Source organism: Mus pahari, chromosome 5 (assembly GCF_900095145.1).
Source record: "Mus pahari chromosome 5, PAHARI_EIJ_v1.1, whole genome shotgun sequence".
Taxonomy (NCBI): Eukaryota; Metazoa; Chordata; class Mammalia; order Rodentia; family Muridae; genus Mus; species Mus pahari.
In genome coordinates this window covers 25,838,086-25,847,162 of record NC_034594.1, presented here as the reverse complement: position 1 = coordinate 25,847,162, position 9,077 = coordinate 25,838,086, and positions in this window count along the sequence as shown.

The window sequence follows — 9,077 nt, the reverse complement described above, 5'->3', positions numbered from 1 at the left end:
GTGTGTGTGTGTGTGTGTGTGTGTGTGTATCACATAATCTCCAGCATCGGATGTTATTCTTTTCTTGTCTTTCTAGAGGGTTTGCAACTTTAGTGTGTGAAGGTGCCAGGATTTGTGCTGTCTTCTTTGTGCCATGTGTCCTCACCAGATGAAGTTCATACTTGTCTAACTGGGGAAGATGGCTTAGAAAGTATAAGACATGGTTTCCCACGAAGCAAATGTAGGTATCTTGGTATTATCCTAACTTAATATCTGATAGGTAAACATTCTTTTAAATGTTCATCTTGTCTGTGTTCATTTGCTGACATAATATCTAATAATTCTGACAAAGAAAATTGTAAGTCTAAAACTATTTTGTGTTTTAGAATAATTTTCTTCTTTGCAAGAAATAAGACATTTCTAGTATTTAAAATTTTAGACAATCTCTGTGTTTTATTTATGAACTTAGAAGAAAATAAAAAAGTTACTTATAAGCAACATTTATTCACTTAAAGTAAGTTTTTGCAGACTGCATTTTACCATTGAACGAGTGCCATAAAGCCTTCTAAAATCGCTGAATCCTGGAACTCTATCTGTGCTGTGGAGTATCTTGTTTGTGCCAGTATCCCACTGCTCTCAAAGGTCCTTTCCTGGCTGCAGTTTAGTATGACTACCTCCTGTTTTTCTCTCCAAGTGCCTCCCATGGAAATTCTTGAAAAATAAAGCAACGTTTCAACCCACACTTTAATGAGTGGACTGGAATCCCGATTCCATTAGCTATCTCAGAAGTGACTCATAGAATTGTCTAGCCTGTGCTTTCCTAACATTTTCCATCCACTCTAAATTATTTCTTCATCTTTACTACTTGAGTGCTTTACATATTTGCCAGCTGAGGAACTGGAAATAAATGAGACCTATAGTTTCAAATTTGAATGTGTTGTTTGAGCTTTTAAAATGAAACCCTGGTGATCTAGCATCTGGCAGAAGTACCTTCAGAAAATTGGACAGTTAGAATACAACTCTAAGTTACTCAGCTACAACTTGCCTACTGTGAAGGCAAGCGCATGATCTATTGTTTTCTTTTGTATCCATTCCTTTATTTAATGCTATAGAGAACTGAGAAATTAATTAAAAAACAACAACAACAACTGATAAAAGTCATCTCCTGGTTGACACATATCTAAAATCTCTGCTCCCTTAGCTTTAGCATTCTACTTTACCCGTAACCCAGAAGCTATGTCTCAGACATGTTCTTGGGCAGAAGCAGGGTGCTTTGTGGGGAGACATGGAATAAATGACTCAGGATCTTGGCAGTTCCGCTGTGGCAGTTGTGGTATGTGACCTCCTGAAAAATCAGTTATTTCAGCTCAACTTCAAGTTTTCTCTCTTAAAAAAGTATAGTGTTTTCTGACTTGTCTATTACATGATATTTTTTGTTTTCAGCATCAAATGAAAGAGTATGAGAGTGGAGGGAAGCCCTATAGATGATACCGTTTGTCTATTGAGGCACAGACTCTGAAATTACAAGCTGAAAAGGGTTTTTAAGGACTTTGTTGGGTAAAGTAGAGCTGACTCCCCCCCCCCCCAGGCTTTGGGGAATAGGACATGTGCACATCACACATCCTATCTAAGAAGACAGATGCTTACAATTATGAACAACAATTGACAAAAAAATATACTCTTTCTTAAATAAGACCATAGGAAGTTTGTGTTATCCAAACATAACTTACCTTGTTCTTTAGGCTTGTAAGAGCTGACTATTGTTTGTTGCCTTATAAACAAAAGGTTGAGGAATTAAACAAAGAGAATTAAAAGTCTTTAATGGTCCTACAACTGATAACTTACTATGCTTTGAAAAAAGCTATGCATGTCAAATTATATTTAATAAGATATTTGGGTAGAGAAAACTAGTAGCATGGAAAATATTGTTATATAAAAATATCTTTTTTAGTACTAGAATAGTGATATTTTTGACTGAAGCAGGTAGTTTCTCACTATTATACATGTACTGAGCATTCTTAAGAGGATTTTTTTTTGTTTTGATATTCTATTAATAGAATTGTCTCAACATGGCATATTCATTTTAATTATATAGTATCAGAGCTTTGCTCTTAATATGAACACCAAGGATGTCAGATACCCTTGAATAGATTATACTTTTCACACCTCAGTGGCATAGGAATTAAAATAGTTTCTTTTTTTGAATAAAAATATTTCAGGACTATTTTTATTTTAATTGTACATATGTGTGTGTCTTTCTGTGTGTGCTTTGTGGGCGTCTGTGAGTCTGCACATGAGTGCAGATGTTTGCAGAGGCCAGAAGCATCAAATCTTCCTAGAGCTGGAGCTACAGTCAGTTGGGAGCCTTCTGACATGGGGTCTGAGAACTGAACTTGGGTTCTCTGCAAGAAGAGTGATTAAGACCATGCTCATAATTAGTGATCCATCTCTCCAGCTGGGTTTGCCTCGTTATGTGTGTGTGTTTGTGTGGTGTTGTGTGATGCATAGACTTGTGTGTGCAGGTATGCATCTATGAGTAAATATAGATGCTAGAGCAGAATGTTGGGTGTCTTCTATTTATTCCTTGCATTGAGTGCCTTGAGGAAGGATTTCTCATCGAAAGTGAAGCACACCATTGCAGCTACAGTGAGCTCTTGAGATTCACTTGTTTTTACCTCCCCAAAGCTGGGGTTATGAATATGCACAGACATAACTGTTTTTTTACATGGGCTCTGGGGATTTGAAATCTAACTTCGTGCTTTCAGGATAAATACTCTTAGCTAGTGAGTCATTTCAGGCCTTATATTAAAGACTTATACCATGATCACTATTCACTGCAGTCCAACATCAGAGTCTTGCACACTGATTCTACTCAAAGACAGACACTGACAGAGTGTCTAGCCATCTCCTTAAATTTGCCTCTTACAAGGCAATGGGGAGGACTCTCCTAGAATTAACATGTATCACTTTGTCTCATAATCCTGTAGACAGAATGAGTCACATTTCCTACATTCTCTTCTAAATAAATAAATAAATAAATAAATAAAGCCAGAATGTGAACCTTACCACATACCTGTAACAAAAAGGAGTAGAACCAGAAGTATTTGGTAAATAACAACAGTGAATAAAAATGAAAACAGAGTTCACAGAAATTAACTGGAGACCATTAGATACCATCAAATAAGCCAGCCCTATAAAGATAACTATTATCTTTCCTTTCCTATGCAGAATCTAGGAAAATAAGAAACAGAAAATGAAGAAGAATTATAATTAGGGATGCAGAAAGAGGAAAGAAAAGGGGGATGAGGAAGTGGAATAGGAGTAAACACTTTGAAAATAAGTAATGTGCATGCATAGAATTGTCTTTACAAACTGCCTTGCATAATAACATTTAAAAATGAAATAGATAAAAATATTGCTATCATTTTCCTTGAGATCTTATGTGAAATGATTTCTGCACTGTGTCTCATCTACATGACACAATGAAACCAAGAAGTGAGTTAAGCTACTACCTCGCTTCTAAAACCAGAAAACCAGATGAGAAAAATGAAGAGTCATCTAATAGAACAGATACAGTAGGAACTAGACTCAGAGCTGTCTGACTGCAGAAGGAGCAACTACAGAATCCAGCCTTCAGAATCTACAATCATCAGTGCTTGCATTTAACAAGAAGGATGTGAAGATGAAGAACTCTGTGTTAAGCATGGTATGATTTCCTTCTTTTATTGATGGGAAGAGGACGCCAATGGAGAAAGCCATTACTAGCTGAGGAAGCAAAAGAGGTGCCCTGCAGTGCAAGCAACTTAATTCTGGTTCTAATTACTTAGACCAAGCAGAATTATTCTATGTAGCATGCATTTTTTGTACATTTTAAAAATTAATGGTGAATACAGTTCATACTAGACAGCAACTCTAAATTCAATGGTAGGTTTTGAAGTTTTTAGAGTTAGGCTATATTTTTAAATTAAAGTAAAATGACTACTGACAGAATTCTTGTGAGGACAATATGGAGAGTTTCTATCTACTCTACTTCTTTTTGCCCGTGTTAAGGCCTTATATTAATGTCTTTGTTACTGTTCAATTGCTGTTAAAAGACACCCTGTCTAAGGCCACATATAAATACTATTTAATTGGTGGTTTGTTTCAGAGGGTTAGTCCAGGATTACCATGGCCACAAGCATGGTGGCAGGTAGCGAGGCATGGAACTGGAACAGTAGTTGAAACTGTAATCCTTCCCACAGGGTGGAAGCAGGGTAATATTGAATTATTAAGAAAAGCTCCACAACTATAGTACTTGAGTGAAGGAGAGCTGAGAGTGGGAAGACACCAAAACTCACCCCCAGTCACAAACTTTCTTCAAGGCCACACCTCTGAATCCTTCTTAAACAGTTCACTAAGTGGGAACCAAACATTCCAATAATGTATGAGCCTATGGAGTTCATTGTTATTCAAATCACTTCATTTAGCAAGGCAAATCTGTCACAATGCATGTACAAATACAGTTTCCTTCCACTGTTGTGAAGGAAACACCTTCACTTCACTCAGATTCCATTAGCTTTTGCTTGATATTTCTCTTTGTTCCAGGATCTCATCAGGGAATCACATAGCACATAGCCAACATGTCTCCTTTAGCTCTTCTCCACTGTGACAGAGCTTTATGTACTTCCTTATTTTTTTATAGTTTTTAAGATCAGTAATTAAGTGTCTTGTAGGATGCCACTGTTCCTTTTTGCTATATTTGTCTCATGTTCAGACTGGGATTCTTGTTTCTTGGGAAGAAGACTACAAAGATCAAATTAACCTCATATTTTACTCCTTTTTGTTCCCTTTTCTTCCAAGCTTCTCTCTCTCTCTCTCTCTCTCTCTCTCTCTCTCTCTCTCTCCCTCTCAATTAATTTTTGACACTTCTATAAATCTACATAATGAGTTTTGGTTGGCTGTCTCCCCCTCTCTTCTCTCTCTCTCTACCCTTAGCAATCCCCTCCCCAAATTATCTGTTCTTTTTCAAGATTCATCACATTTGATTTTGTAATTAGACTTATTTTGCTTAATCAGGGACATCTATGTGACCAATAGATTAGGCCTATCCGTTGGAGCCTGATTCTGATTCACCAGTGAATAAGAATGATGGATAAACCTCAACTGAAGGCAATGGCTTACTGCTTCCCTGATTCTATCCAGTGGAAATAGCTCAGCATTGAAAATTAGGGGCCCCTGAGTATCTCCTTCATTCTCACATAGCATTTGATGAGTATGTTCTTGTGTTGCCACATATAATGAGATGGCAATAGGTGTGTGTTTTTCATATGAATTTCACAGCCCTTCTTTTTATCTTTCAGCTCTTAAAATCTTTCCACCTTCTTAGCAATGTCCCTTGGGCCTTGGAGAGGCTGATACAAACGTCTTATTTAAGGATGAACATCAAATGTCACTTCTCAGCACCTGGTAAATCCATAAACTCTGAATTCCTCCTAGCTCACTGGAAAGAGGCTTTTCTCATTAAGGTTGGGAGAGAAAATTGTCTATGAATTAAGTTCACCCTGAGTCTTTTATTTTCCCCTGCCATTAGATTTTGAGTGGCTCTTGACAGTGGCAGATTGATGTGGAACAGCCATATGACCATTAAGTGGTGGAAAATGTTGGTAAAATTGTATCATTGCTGTGTCAGCACGAGATTGCTAACCTCTACACCTAGAAGTGGGTATATGCACTTCTATTGGAATGAGTCACAATAACTGGATCTTGATATGTATATTTAAACATAATTTTCAGTACAGGAATTTTTCTTTTGGTGGTGGTAGAGGTGGTAGGGAAAGTCTGCCTCTGGAGTTTCCTGAGTTTTGCCTAGTGTAAGAATGAACTAAGAGTATAAAAGGCTAATGATGAAGTGGGAACACTTTGTTACTGTGGTTAGGGCTTCTCTGTGACCCACTTTAACAATGTACGTATTAGAGCTTACACATGATACTTCAGTTAACTCTTTTCTATTGTATTTGTGTGTTTGTGTGTATGTATATACATATGTATACTCAGAGTATATATATGTGTGATTATGCATATATATATATATATATATATATATATATATATATATATATAATTTGTGTGTGTGTGTGTATGTGTACATGAGCACATGCATGCACATATTTTGAGACCAGAGGACAATATTAGGTGCTATTCCATAGTTTCTGTATATGTTTTTACCTGAATTTTAAAAGCTTGGTCATTTTTATATCTTTTGAGAAATATTTACTTTGGTTGAGTGGCCATTTTCTACTAGAATTATTTTTCTTTTCTTGCCATTGTGTTCCCTAATTTTTTTTAAAAAAAACTATATATTTAGTTTTTGATGTATTCCATTATTCTATAAGTGTGTCTGCATTTGGTTGAACACTTACCTTGTTGTGAAAATGCTTTTTTAAACAATATTTTATTAGTTCGTTGAAAAATTTATAATATGTGCTTTGAAAATATTCACTCTCACTATCCCCCAACCTCTCTCCACTCTGCCGCCCTCCTATCCTTTCCCACTGAACTTTGAGTTTTTTTTTTCTTATTTTTAAAATTTATTTCCCTATGAAGTCTACTTTTTGTTGTGTAGTTTGTCTTGAGAATGGAAGTTGTCCAGACATGTGGGTACTTATGAGGGGTTATATCATTAAAATAAGCTGACTTTTCTTCCAGTTCCACAGCTAAGCGTTGAATTTTATGCTCCCCTCTCCCTTCTATGATAGTATTTTTGTCTGGATGGAGCTTGTGCAGATCTTGTAAATGTTGTCATAATTTCTGGAAGTTCAAATGTGTAACTTCTCTGTTGTGTCTGGAAAACACCATTTCCTTGATTTTATTCACCACCTCTTACATTACAGTATTTCTGATCCCTCTTTATCAAAGATTCTTGAGCTATGTGTGTGTGTGTGTGGGGGGGGGTGATGTATGTCCTATTTAAGGCTGAACATTCCACAATCTCTTATTGTCTGCATACTGACCAACAAGATCTAATTCTGAATGTTATCTACTGCAATAAGAAGCTGTTATTCTGAGGGCTGAGAGATGCTTTGAGTTAGAGGTATAGTAGTAAATCATTAGGAGTCATTTTAAGACTATGTCAGCTTACGGAAAAAATAATATTGAGTTGGCCTGTATAGCTAATGAACTGTATATTTTTTTTTGTCCTCTTTAATGATGCCAGGTATAGACTCCATATCATGCAGTGTGTCTTAGATCCAATCAGAAAGTGGTTGGTTGCTCCCATAATTGCAATACCACTATTATCTTGTTCAAATCTGGGTGAGATTGAGGGCTACTTTTCTCCATCTAAGCATGAATAGCACCTTCTAGCACCATGAAAGCTATTCAATAGCTGGGCATGGTAGCACACACCTTTAATCCCAGCACACGGGAGGCAAAGGCAGGTGGATTTCTGAGTTCAAGGCCAGCCTGGTCTACAAAGTGAGTTTCAGGACAGCCAGAGCTATACAGAGGAAACTCTGTCTCAAAAAACCAAAAAAAAAAAAAAAAAAAAAGGAAAGCTATTCAATAGAAATGCACCTTTCAGATGAGTGTCATCTTGATGTGGCATCTTTAGTAATAGTATTCTTACTATTAAGCTCTGGAGGGTAGCCAAGAGCCGTGGCGATAGCCTGTAATGTTTGGGATTCTATATGACTCCACTGATCAACAATACAAAAAGAGGCAATCTACTTCTGATACTGATGGATTTATTTACTCGTATGAGGTATCTAGTTGGGGTGGATTGCAGGGTAGGCTGGGTAGCCAGCATGCCTCAGGGATCTGTCTTTACTCCTCCAGTTCTGGGATTCAAACCTCATGCCACAAACTCAGTTCTTTTATATCAGTTTTGGAGATCAAAGTCATTCATCATGGTTGCTTGACAAGCACTTTACTAATAGAACCACTTCCCTAATGCCTATTTTATTTCTTTCTTCTATCCAGTCAGCCTTCTCCTGCTTCAGCAACAGCCTGAGGAGAGGAATATTTTTATTTCTACATGCCAAGCATACTCCTGTCTTAAGCTTTTTGCAGTCATGTTTGGATATTATACTTATACATTCTCCTTACTAATATCTCATCTTTTCACTTTTTTTTCTCTTTACAACAGAAAGGTTTATTTCACATTTCAGACCATCATGGGTGAGAGGGGACAGTGAAGCAGCTTAGATCCTGGTAAACAGTGGAATATGGAGGCTCCTCAAATAAGTCACTTCACCAGAGAGATCTTCTGCCTACCCCTTTGACTTCTTTCTATTGAAAATAGATTCTTCCCTCATAAAATACATCCTGAAGACATATTCCCTTCCCTCCACTCCTTCCTGATCTCCAACCTCCCCAATGCCCCAGATCCATTGTTAATGACAATTTCATCGTTAACATTTTATCATTGATATGGAAATGTCTCAAAGAGCAGATATTTTTGTTCTGTAAATTGCTACACAGTTTTCCAATAATCCTGTGTTTACTGCACTTAGTAAATATTTGTTTATCATTAATACTATTAGAGGAAATGTCTCAAAGAGCAGATATTTTTGTTCTGTAAATTGCTACACAGTTTTTCAATAATCCTGTGTTTACTGCACTTAGTAAATATTTGTTGAGTGAATGAAATTTTATAGACAATTGGACTTACTGGTTTTAGTGGCAATTGCCAAGTCCTGCATGGCTGCAGAAGGGAATGTGTGACATAATTGCCATCTACCCTGGAGCAGAACCAGCAGGCAATGGGCCTCCACAAGTGTTGATGTTTCCTAAGTATAGACTTATTTGTATAATAATGCACATATTTGCTTGTTCCTCAGAGAATCCATGTCAAGGTTATTGATGCCACAATAATTAGAAACAGCATGAGACTGGGAGGTGAGAGTGTTCCTCAGCAAAAGGGAAAATGCTATGACCTTCAGGGCAGCCCTTAAGGCTGTGGGAAAGGACTATGAAAACATGAGTTCAGGAATATATAATTTCACAACTATGTAAAATATAAGGATGCAATATGAATTGGATGAGGGGTTTCAGGGACCTAAAAAGACAGAGAGCTGCTTTAATGAGCTAGGTTGTGAGAAAGATATTAAGAAATTAAATAA